Here is a 12970-nt window from a genome sequence, read left to right as displayed (position 1 = left end):
GCAGATGCGGAGAATTTGCGCACCTGCGAACGCGCAGGTGCGAAGAAGGGTACGCAGAAGCGACCTTGGCCCAGGCGAGTGAAACTCACACATGCGAGGATTTTGCGCAGATGCAAAAGTCGCAGATGCGGTACACTGTCCGCAGATGCGAAAATGACTGTTGGGCAAAATATGTTAAAAATCGGGGCTCAGTCATTTTGAGCCCATTTTCTTCCATTCTTGGGCGAATTTGAAGCTTTTTAAGAGGAGTTTTCAACTAACAACTTTGAGGTAAGTTAATTCCACACCCCTTAAGTTAAATACTTAGATTATAGATAGATTATAACTAGTAAATCTTAGAAAGCAAGGGTTTAGGTGAAAACCCTAGATTTTTATAAAAATGAGATTTTAACCACGAAAATAGTTATGGAATTGGGTAGAAATTATATATTCAAGTTCTTGAGATTATGGGTAACTTTTTCATCCAAAAATTTTCAGAATCCGAGCACGTGGGCCCAGGGTGAATTTTAGAAATTTTACCATTTTGGATAGGGTAATTTATTTAATAGATGAATTTTGAATTATTGAACATATATTAATTATTTTATATAACTTTTGGATAGTTTCGGATTTTTCGGCATTGAATCGAAAATTTTACGCGACGCGATAATCGGAAAGTGGACTTTGAGATGAGGTAAGTCTCTTGTCTAATCTTGTGAGGGGAAATTACCCCACAGGGATTAAATTGAATAATTGTTGATAATTACGGAGGCTACGTACGCACGAGGTGATGAGAGTCCGTGTGTAGCTATTATAAATGCTAAAGTTCGGATAGTTTAGGACTCAAAGCATGAATTACTTGTGTAAATTGTATTCCTTGTTAAATTAATATTATTAGATATATTTATATATATGTTGTGAATTGTTAGATAAAAATATTAAAGGATGAAAAATTTATATGTTTGATTTTCTGTTTAAATTAATTAATTGTTAAAAGAAATTGTTCTTCCTCCCGAATTTATCTTATAATAAATATACTCTCCTTCCGGAGGTACATAAGAAAATGTCCTCCTTTCTTGTGGAGCGGGCCGAACGCCTCGGCAGGATAGATGCATCTATGGATCGCGTCGCACGTCCCTCGGCAGTGTACACGATACTCTGGATCGGGTCGTACGTCCTCGGTAGAAATCGTGCTTAATAATAATAATTACACGATACTTTAATGAAGCTAATTGATAAATTGAAAAATCCTTGGAATTTAATAAATTATTATTCTTGCTTGTTAAAGAATTAATTATTATTCCTGTAAATGATATTTAATTGATAAATTTGAAATTATTTGAATTGAAGGAATTTAATTAATATATTGAGAATTGTTGCATTTGAAAGAATTTGATTATTTCCGCTGATTAAATAAATTATTTTAAATTCTGTAAATCATGCTGATTTAAATATCCTAATTGTATTTCAATTATTATTATCGACCCATAGTGAGTGTCAAAGTCGGTCATCTCGTCTCTACCACTTCGAGATTAGGCTTGATACTTACAGGGTACAAGTTGTTTTCGTACCCATACTACACTTGCTACATTTTGTGTGCAGGACCTGAGGCAAGTACTAGTGGGGGGCTATCATCGTACACCCACGCTATCCAAGGGCATAGTAGTGAGCTGCCTTTCTGAGCCGTTCTGCATCTACTAGTGTCTCTCCTTATATTTTTTTTATTCTGTCTATTTTATTTCAGACAGTATTTGAGGTTTTGTATAATCTATTAGATGCTCATACACTTGTGACACCAGGTCTTGGCACACACATTGGTAGAATTTGGATTTTATTATTTTTCTTGGTTTTAAATTTTGTCAATTTATGCTTAATTTATTAACTTGACTTGCCTAGCTGTAGTGTTGGGCGCCATCACGACCTATATGTGAAATTGGATCGTGACATAGATAATCAATGTATTGATTAAATCACAAACTCAATCCAATGCTACAAGCTGTTCTTAGGTTTTAAGTATAGCCTTTCTCTAAATTCTTTACCCCAAACACATACACAGATCAGGATAGCATTGACCAACATTCATCAGCACCTACATACATCATAGATCTAGTGCACCCACCCCAAATCAGATTCATCATTTACTCATTACGTATTTATATTATCATAACTCAAATTGGGAAAATCATCCTCTTGAGGTCTTATACTCATTGAATAGTATAAAAGAGAACCGGAAACATATAAAGCTAAGAGAAATTAATCTAATGAAGCTATGGCCGCCACTCGGAATTTAATTTGCGGTAAATCATCTAATTGACTTGACTACTCCGACGGCATATTACAGATAATTAATCTACTTGAACTTAAAAGTAAAGTTAATTCTAGCTAGTAATACTTACGTCGCCTTGATCGGGAAGATACTTGCGTAGAACCGAATTCATGTATTCCGCCTTTTCCTCACGGGAAGCAGTACTTCGTACTTTGTATGGGAGAAATCGTTGCATTTCTTCGTACACCGCAGGACTTTCAGCATCCAACTTCAAGTCCTCATAGGTTATCCTCCTCTAGTTCTGCACAGGGATATAGCAGGAGCGATGGCGATAATGATTGTTTTTCCTTTGCTTTTGTATCTACCTTTTCTTCTTTATCTTCCTCTGCTTTTGTATCCTCCTTAGCTTCTGCATCTTCCTTTGCTTCCTCCATAAATGGCAGTGGAAATGGAAGGGAGAGAGATCGCGTACAGAATTTTATTTAGGAGGGAATGGCGGTTATTTTGAATTCAGTGGAATGTAACAATGAGGATTAATTGCATGTGTTTCCTCTTTTTCGTTTCTCATTTTGTTTTCTCTTTTTCTTAATTAGAGTTTCTTGTGAATTCGTTGCTAGGTAACAGCTTGTTTGGATGATTGTTACACCTAGTTTCATAATGTATCTTATTATATTGTATTGTATTATACTGTATCGTTTGATAAATATAATATTTTTATAAATTGTATCGTTTGATGTTATTTCATGATATCACACACTAGCAATATGAAGAATAAACTTGTAATATTATAAAGAAAAATTATGATACGGGGTAAATTTTTATATAAAAGGGGTAGAGTAAATAATAAAATAAAATTATTTAATAATAATGAAGGGTGAGATGAGAGAAAAAGACAAGATAACGACACAACCACACCTAATCAGTCGTTACATAAAGTGGCACACTTCGTCGTTAACGGATTTAATGATATAATACAATAAAATTGAAGTAACAACCAAAACAAATATCGCATTTAAAGTAATAATACGATACAATACAATAGGTAACAACCATCCAAACAAGCTGTAAATGTTAAAGTTGGAGTTTTTGAGATCGAAGATTGGCCATTAATTGGCGGTGTAATATATTTTTTACACCATCAACATAATTTAATTTGTTATAGTTAGTTATGTATCATCTGTTTTAGGTTATTAACAATATTTATTAAATAGAACTACTTTTATTAATCAATATTTATTAAAGAAATTACTTGCAATTGTCTCCTGATGGTTTAAATATTTTTATACTATTAGTGCATGTAACTAGCATAATTGCGTAAATTAATTTTTATCGTTAATACATAGAACTACACTTCATTTATAAGTGGTTAATTACACTTTTTTATGGAGTTAGAATTTAGAAAACAATTTACATCCGTTATTCAGTTATAAAGATTTCTCAGATACAAAAGTCAATTTTGATTTTTGCAACTTTATGCTGACACAACCGTTTCCATGCTATTTTTCACGCTTTACGAACCTGGGGTTTAGGGACCTTTACGTAACCGTATGGGTGTCCAATACGTGGGTCGGGTCGAATATGGGACGAGTCGAAAGCAGGTAATAAAAAATAGATAAATTATTTGACCCGATCCATATTTAATACGGATAAAAAATGAATTAACCGATGAATAATATGGGTAACCATATTATCTATGATTTCTTGAATATTATTACTTTAGGGAGAATTTCTAGTCTTCCAAATTTGAGAAACCTCAAATTTGAGGCTTTACAAATATAAAAGTTAAACTCATTAGTTATCCATTTTCTAAATGGATAATATGGTTCTTATCCATATTTAACCCGTTTTTAAAGTATTTATTATCCAATTCATTTTTTGATGAATAATATGGGTGGTTAACTATTTTTTTTAATCATTTTGTCAATACTAGCACCCGTATGATCAGTAGAGTTTTTGTACTTTGAGATCAAAGTGACTGTTTAAGGGAATTTATCGGTCGGATCACTTTTCCTTTAATTTCATGTAATTTTAGTTTTTTCCTTCATTCTTGATAGAAAATGATGTTAAAGTGCAACACTTTTTATATCATTAAAATAACTTACAACAACATATATAACCTTCTACAATAATTAGTAACCTAAAATACAAAGCAAACAACCTAATCTATTACAAGCAAAACACACTAATAGTATAAATATTAAATACACATTCTCATGTGTATATAATGATTTGTGACAGGAATTGCCAAAAAAAAAAAAATTGTATATGTCAGTGGAAGGAAAAATTACAGAGTTTAAAAAAAAATTAATTACAGTGAAAAGTGTTATGAAAATAATTATATTGTGGATGTCCATTTATTACTCCGCCATAGATAATCTTCCTGAAGAAGATTATCCATTTAGTACTCTGTTGAAGTTTATCTACAAGCAGCTGATACAGGCAGGTTGCAAGCAGCTCAATGAAATGATTTGCAGCTGTTTCTTATTAAACAGGCAGGTTGCAAGCAGCTCATGCGGACAACTTACAAGCAGCTAAAGAAAAGCCTTGCAGTTGCTTCCTTTCTTCTATAAATAGAGGAGTTTTCAGTTCATTATATACATAAGTTTGAAATTTGAATAATATATCAATCTCTCTATACTTGTCTTTGATTTATTTACTTTACAGTTTTTATTTTATAACACGTTATCAGCACGAGACTCTGTCATCTCGAACAAATACTTTGAAAGTATCACATGTACGAACTTTATTTTTCTAAATAATGTCAAATCTTTCTAAACTTGAATTTGTAGCCTTTGATATATCGGGCAAAAGTTACATGTATTGGGTGCTTGATGCCGAAATTCAACTTGATGTGATGGGTCTGGCAGACACCATCAAGGACAAAAATCAGGCATCAAACCAAGACCGTGCCAAAACAATGATATTCCTACGCCATCACCTAAATGAGGGCCTGAAAATGGAATATCTTACTGTTAAAGATCCAGTCATACTGTGGGATAATTTGAAAGATGGATATAACCACCTGAAGATGGTTGTTCTTCCACAGGTATAATATGATTAGACTCATTTAAGGCTACAAGATTTTAAATCTATTAATGAGTATAATTCTGCTATGTTCAGAATTATTTCCCAATTAAAATTGTGTGGTGATAATATTACTGATCATGATATGTTGGAGAAAATTTTCACCACTTTTCATGCCTCGAACATGCTCCTGCAGCAGCAATATCGAGAGATGGGATTCAAAAAGTATTCTGAACTTATCTCACATCTTCTTGTAGCCGAGCAACATAATGGGCTATTAATGAAAAATCATAAAAGCCGACCTACTGGTTCTTGTCCATTCCCTGAAGTGAATGAGATGAATTTCCACCAAGCTAAGTGTGGAAGAGGACGTGGCCCCAGTCGTGGTCATGGCCGTGGTCGGGGAAGAAACACTAATCATGGTAATAATAATGCACCAAAGAACCATCCTCACCACCAGCAGTGGAAAAGGAAGGAACAAAAGTATGAAGCGGTGCAAGCAGCAAATGCAGAAAATACATGCTATAGATGTGAAGGAAAAGGGCATCGGTCACGTACATGTCATACGCCAAAGCACCTGGTTGAGCTGTATCAAGCCTCCCTGAAGAAAACTGAGAAAAATGCTGAAGCAAATTTTATTTCTGAAGATAATTTAGACTTCATGCATTTGGATGTAGCTGATTACTTTACGCTCCCGGAAGGAGAAACAAGTCATGTGATCGGTGATGAATCTGTAGAGATGTAAATATGTTAATTTTTGTTGTTTGTAGTAAATAGTATGGTTATGTAATAGTTGTACATAAATAAAAGTTATGCTTTGACAATGATGTTTACTATCATATTTATTTTGTTTATGTCATTTTGAAGAATATGGATAATCCTCAAATTATGTTTAGATCAAAGACCAATCATGAAGATATTTGTGTAATTGATAGTGGAACAACTCATGCCATATTCAAAGATCAGAAATACTTTTCTTATTTGCATAAGGAAAAAGCAAATGTTTCTACAATTTCTGGTAATATAAGTTAGATTGAAGGCTCCGGAAGAGCTATTGTATTTCTGTCTAAGGGAACAAAACTTATTATAGACAATGCATTATTCTCCTCCAAGTCCCGAAGAAACTTGTTGAGTTTTATTGATATCCGCCGAAATGGGTATCATGTTGAGATGATAGATGAAATAAATATGGAATATCATTATATTACAAAGAATGTTTCTGGCCAGAAGTGCATTGTAGAAAAGTTACCAACTTTATCTTCTGGCTTATATTATTCAAAGATTAGTACAGTTGAAGCACACTCTATCATAAACCAGAAGTTTACTGATTCAAATACTTTTGTGCTTTGGCATGGCCGTTTGGGTCATTCTGGATCAATAATGATGAGACGAATTACTGAAAATTCGAGTGGGCATCCATTAAAGAACCTGAAGATTCTTACAAATGATAAATTTTCTTGTGATGCTTGTTATCAAGGAAAAATGATCACTAGACCATCACCAATGAAGGTTGGCATTGAGTCCCCTGCCTTTCTAGAGCGTATACATGAGGATATATGTGGACTTATTTACCCACCAAGTGGGTTGTTCAGATATTTTATGGTCCTAATAGATACATCTTTAAGATGGTCTCATGTGTGCCTACTATCATCTCGCAACATGGCGTTTGCAAAGTTATTAGCCCAAATAATTCGATTAAGGGCACAATTCTCAGATTATTCTATAAAGGCTATTCGCCTTGATAATGCTAGAGAATTCTCATCTCAAGCTTTTGATGATTACTGTCTATCAGTTGGGATAAAAGTTGAACATCTTGTAGCTTATGTTCATACTCAAAATGGCCTTGCAGAGTCATTTATTAAATGCCTGTAATTGATAGCAAGACCATTACTTATGAAAACAAAATTGCCCAATACTGTTTGGGACCATGCTATCTTGCACGCAACATCACTTATCCGTCTCAGATCGACACATTATAATAAATATTCTCCGTCACAATTAATTTTTGGTCATGAACCAAATATTGCCCATCTACGAATTTTTGGTTGTGTTGTATATGTGCCAGTAGTACCACCACAGCGCAGTAAGATGGGCCCGCAGAGAAGGTTAGGAATATATGTTGGGTTTGAATCACCTTCTATTATTCGCTATCTTGAACCATTGACGGAAGATTTATTTACTGCTCGATTTGCAGATTGTCGATTTGATGAAATAAATTTCCCACAATTAGGGGGAGAGAAAAAGGAAAACAAAAGAGAAATTGTGTGGAAAGTTTCATCATTATCTCACTTTGATCCACGTACCCCTATATGTAATCAGGAGGTCCAGAAGATCATCCATTTATAGAATATAGCAAATCAAATGCCAGACGCATTTACTGATTTGAAAAGGATAACTAAGTCATATATCCCTGCAGAGAATGTGCCTATCCGAATTGATGTCCCAGCAGGACCATCTACTAGCATGAGAGCTAGTGAACCTAAAGCATGCCTGAAGTGTGGTAGGCCTTTGGGTTCTAAGGATCGAAATCCTAGAAAAAGAAAATCGACAAATGATCAAAATGATATTATGAAGGGATCTCCTGAAGAGACCCAAGATCTGATTAGTTCTGAGATTCCTGAAGAAATCAATGAACCCGAGACTCAAGTGAGTGAGGAACTTTTAATAAGTTCTACTAGTGATGGGATTAATTTAAATCGATCTGAAATAGTGGTGGATAATATTTTTGCATATAATGTTGCACTTAATATTATGCAAGATAGTGAGAATCTTGAACCCCGATTTGTCGAAGAATGTCGACAAAAATCTGATTGGCCAAAATGACAAGAGTCAATTCAATCGGAATTAAAGTCACTTGCTAAAAGAGAGGTCTTTGGACCAGTAGTCCAAACACTTGCTGGTATAAAGTCAACTGGTCATAAATGGATTTTTGTGCGAAAAAGGAATGATAAAAATGAAGTTGAAAGATACAAGGATCGCCTTGTTGCACAAGGATTCTCACAACGACCTGGAGTCGATTATGAAGAAACATATTCACCCATTATGGATGCCATAACATTTCGATATCTCATCAGTTTAGCCTTACGTGAAAGGCTTGAAATACATCTAATGGATGTGGTTACAGCTTATCTATATGGGTCACTTGATAATGAAATTTATATGAAAATCCCTGAAGGATTTAAAATGCCTGAAGCATATTCAAAATCTCGGAAAATGTACTCAATCAGATTACAAAGATCTTTGTACGGTTTAAAGCAATCCGGGCGCATGTGGTATAATCGCCTCAGTGAATATTTGTTGAAAGAGGGTTACATAAATGATGGTATTTGTCCATGTATTTTTATAAAGAAAATGGTTTCAGAATTTGTTATACTTGTTGTTTATATTGATGACATAAATCTTATTTGTAACGACCTGACTTGTCGTTTTAAGAATTAACGCCCCGTTCAACGACTTAAGGTCTTGAGAAGCTTCGTATTATGTATATTGACTTGCGTGCGCAGTTGAATTCAGTTACCGAATGATTTGGGGTGATTTGAGACACTTGGTCCCTAAAACGGAAGTTTAAGTCTTAGGATTTTTGTCACGACCCGAAATTCCCACCTCTAGACCGTGATGGCGCCTAACATTTCACTTGCTAGGCAAGCCAACGTTAGAATAACATTATCTATTTTTAAAATAATTTTTAAATTTATTAATAACAAGGAAGCAAATGCGGAAGCAATTTTAAAATAATCCATAATAATAACGATGTCTAAATACCATCCCAGAATTGGTGTCACAGGTGCACGAGCTTCTAGAATAAATACAAATAAAAGTTTGAATAAAGTAAGGCTGTCTGAAAATAAACACACAGCTAAAGTAAAATAGACGGAGACTTCAGAACTGCGGACACCTTGCAGTTATACCTCAAGTCTCCTCCGAGTAGCTGAAATCCGAGCAAGTCTATGGTACGCCACTGGGACCAACTCCAAAATTTGCACAAGAAGTGCAGAGTATAGTATCAGTACAACCAACCCCATGTACTGGTAAGTGCTGAGCCTAACCTCGACGAAGTAGTGACGAGGCTAAGGCGGTTCACTTACATTAACCTCTACGCAATATTGATAATAACAACAAATAATATAAATTAAACAAGTATCTCATTTATAATAATTGAAACCAACCCAACAGTCATAATCCATTATTATTTCAACCAATTCTGTTGCAGCGTGCAACCCGCTCTCACAATATATTCACATTCAATTCTGTTGCAGCGTGCAACCCGCTCTCACAATATATTCACATTCAGTTCTGTTGCGGCGTGCAACCCGATCCTCCAATATTGACTTTTAATAAGTCTGTTGCGGCGTGCAACCCGATCCTCCAACATTGACTTTTAATAAGTCTGTTGCAGCGTGCAACCCGATCCTCCAATATTGACTTTTAATAAGTCCGTTGCGGCGTGCAACTCGATCCTCCAATATTGACTTTTAATAAGTCTTTTGTGGCATGCAACCCGATCCTCCAACATTGACTTTTAATAAGTCCGTTGCGGCGTGCAACTCGATCCTCCAATATATTAAGTATAATCAATCATGTTGCGGCGTGCAACTCGCTCCTCCAACATTTTCATTTACCAATTCTTATAGGAGAAATTTTTCCAATAAAGGTAACAATTAATATAAAATTACGAGACAACAAGCATACAATAATTATGGTTTAATTATGAAGCAAACAATGACAAATAGCAAATTATTATGAAAATCAGGGAGCAAATAGGCAGTTTAATATTTATTATACTAAATGTCAAATAAGAATTAAGGCACATAATTCAAATAGCATGTAACAATTAATGCAGGAATTTAAGAATTTATATTTGCAAAGAATAAGAGAGAAATAATTATTATAATAATTAATTTATGATTAAAAATAATTTATGATTTTTCAAGTATGCAGGCAAACAATTAATTTGACGACGTATAGACACTGGTCACCTCGCCTATACGTCGTTTACATGCAATTCACATAACAAACAATTTAAGGGTTCTATTCCCTCAAGTCAAGGTTAACCCCGACACTTACCTCGCTTTGCAAATTCCAATCAATTATTCAACCATAGCTTTTTCTTTTAAATTTGCCTCCGAAAGCTTCAAATCTATTCACAAATTTTCCGGATAAAAATCCAAAATTTATTAAAATATTCGGCAGTGGGACCCACATCTCAAATCCCGGAAAAACTCATGAAATTCGAATACCCATTCCGATACGAGTTCAACCATACCAAATTTGTCCAATTCCGATATCAAATGGACCTTCAAATCTTAAATTTTTATTTTTGAAAAGTTTTAGAAAAATTCCAATTTCTTCCATCTAAATCCGAAATAAATGATGAATATAGACATGGATTTGTGAAATATAATCACTTTATGATAAAGAACACTTACCCAGTTCAAAGTCGTGAAAATCCCCCTTGAAATCGCCCAAATCCGAGACTTAAAACTCAAAAATGAGTAAAAATAGCTAAGACCCGATTTTATGTATTCTACCCAGCATTTTCGCATCTGCGGTGCCTGGGCTCGCATCTGCGAAAAGGGGCTGTCAGGCGAGGTTCCGCATCTGCGGACAAAATATCGCACCTGCGACGTCCGCTTCTGCGCAAAAGGGCCGCACCTGCAAAGGCCGCATCTGTGATGGATGTCTCGCTTCTGCGAGCTCGCACCTGCGGTCAAAATTCCGCAGGTGCGATTATACCAGAACCCAAATTTCAGATTTTTGCTTAAGTCCAATTCTTGTTCCGATTTCGATCCGTTTCACTCTCGGGGTATTCGGGACCCCGTTCGAATATACCAACAAGTCCCGTAACATAATACGGACTGACTCGGGCACGTAAAACAACACTGAAATTACAATTCATACCCCGATTCGAACTTTGAGTTTTAAACTTTCAATTTGCAAATCGCATGCCAAAACATATTAAATGAATCCGGAATGACTTCAAATTTGGCACACAAGTCATAAATGACATAACGAAGCTGTTCAAATTTTCAAAATCGGATTCTGGCTCCGATATCAAAAAGTCAACCCCGTGGTCAAACTTGGAATATTTAGCCTTTAAATTGCTAGTTCCGTTAAATGGTCATAACTTGAGCTAGGGACCTCCAAATTAAATTTCGAGCATACGCCCAAGTCCCAAATCATGATACGGAGCTACCGAAACTGTCAAAACACTGATCCGGGTCAGTTTGCTAAAAATATTGACCAAAGTTAACTCACTTAAATTTAAAAGCTCTATTTTATATTTTAATTCATTTTTCACATGAAAACTTTCCAGAAAATTTTACGGACTATGCACGCAAGTCGAGGAAGGATAAATGGTACTTTTTGAGGTTTTAGAATATAGAATTACTTAAAGATGATATGTTGGGTCATCACAATTTTGTCCATAGTTGGAAATGTATGAAAACGACTCCGGAATGAAGTTTCGTCAGTTCTGTTAGCTCCGTTGGGTGATTTTGGACTTGGGAGTGTGTCCGAAAAATTATTTGAAGGTTTGTAGTGGAATTAAGCTTGAAATGGTGAAATCTAATTTTTGGAAAGTTTGACCGGGGGGTTGACTTTCTGATATCGGAGTCGGAATCCGATTCTGGAAATTTGAATAGTTTCGTTATGTCAATTATGACTTGTGTGCAAAATTTGAAGTCATTCCGAATTGATTTGATGTGCTTCGGCACAAGATATAGAATTTGAAAGTTCAAAGTTCATAGATTTTAACTTGAGGTGTAATTCGTGTTTTTGGTGTTGTTGAAGGTGATTTGAAAGTTCGACTAAGTTCGTATGATGTTATGGGATGCATTGGTATGTTTGGTTGAGGTCCCGAGGGCCTCAGGTGTGTTTCAGGTGTGTTTCAGATCATTTTGGGCTACTTTGGATGCTGATTTTCTGATATCTGGTATTGTTCTTCACGTTCGCGAGGAGACTCTCGCGTTCGCGAAGAAGGATTTGGCTTCTGGGATTTTGTTCTTCGCGTTCGCGAAGGGACTCTCATATTCTCGAAGAAGGAAATCTCTGTTGCAATGGTCTGACTTTGGAGGCTCATATCTCGCAATATATAAGGAATTTGGAGATGATCCAAAAATAAAAGTTGTAGCCTTTGTGTCTAATTTTCAGAAAAGTAAACCATTTATCATTTGGAGTTGTGTACCAAAAGTTATGGTAGATATACTACAGGCTATTTGGGAAGAGTTTGGAAATCTCTGTTGCACAGGGCTGATTTTGGAAGATTATATCTCGCAATCTATAAGGAATGAGGAGATGATCAACAAATAAAAGTTATAGCTCTTTGAGTCTAGTTTCCAGAAAGTTAAACCATTTGTCATTTGGAATTTTGTACAAAAAGTTATGACCATTATACTAGAGGCTATTTGAGAAGAGTTTGAAAATGGTTGTTGGAGAATTTGTTCATCGCGAACGCGAGGGAAGGGTCGCGAACGCGAAGAACAAATAACTGGGCAGCAGAATAAAGTCCAAATTTGCCTTATTCTTCTATTTTTGGACCAAGGAAGCTCGGGTGAGGCGATTTTTCGAGAGTTTTTCAAGAAAAACATTGGGGTAAGAATCCTAACTTGATTTTGGTTAAATTACATGAATCTATTGTTGTTTTTATCACTAAATTAGTGAATTGGGTTGAAAATGGTAGAAATTCTCTAGACTTTAATTTAA

This window comes from Nicotiana tabacum, chromosome 12, assembly GCF_000715075.1.
Source record: "Nicotiana tabacum cultivar K326 chromosome 12, ASM71507v2, whole genome shotgun sequence".
Taxonomy (NCBI): Eukaryota; Viridiplantae; Streptophyta; class Magnoliopsida; order Solanales; family Solanaceae; genus Nicotiana; species Nicotiana tabacum.
Note: the sequence above shows the minus strand (reverse complement) of the source record.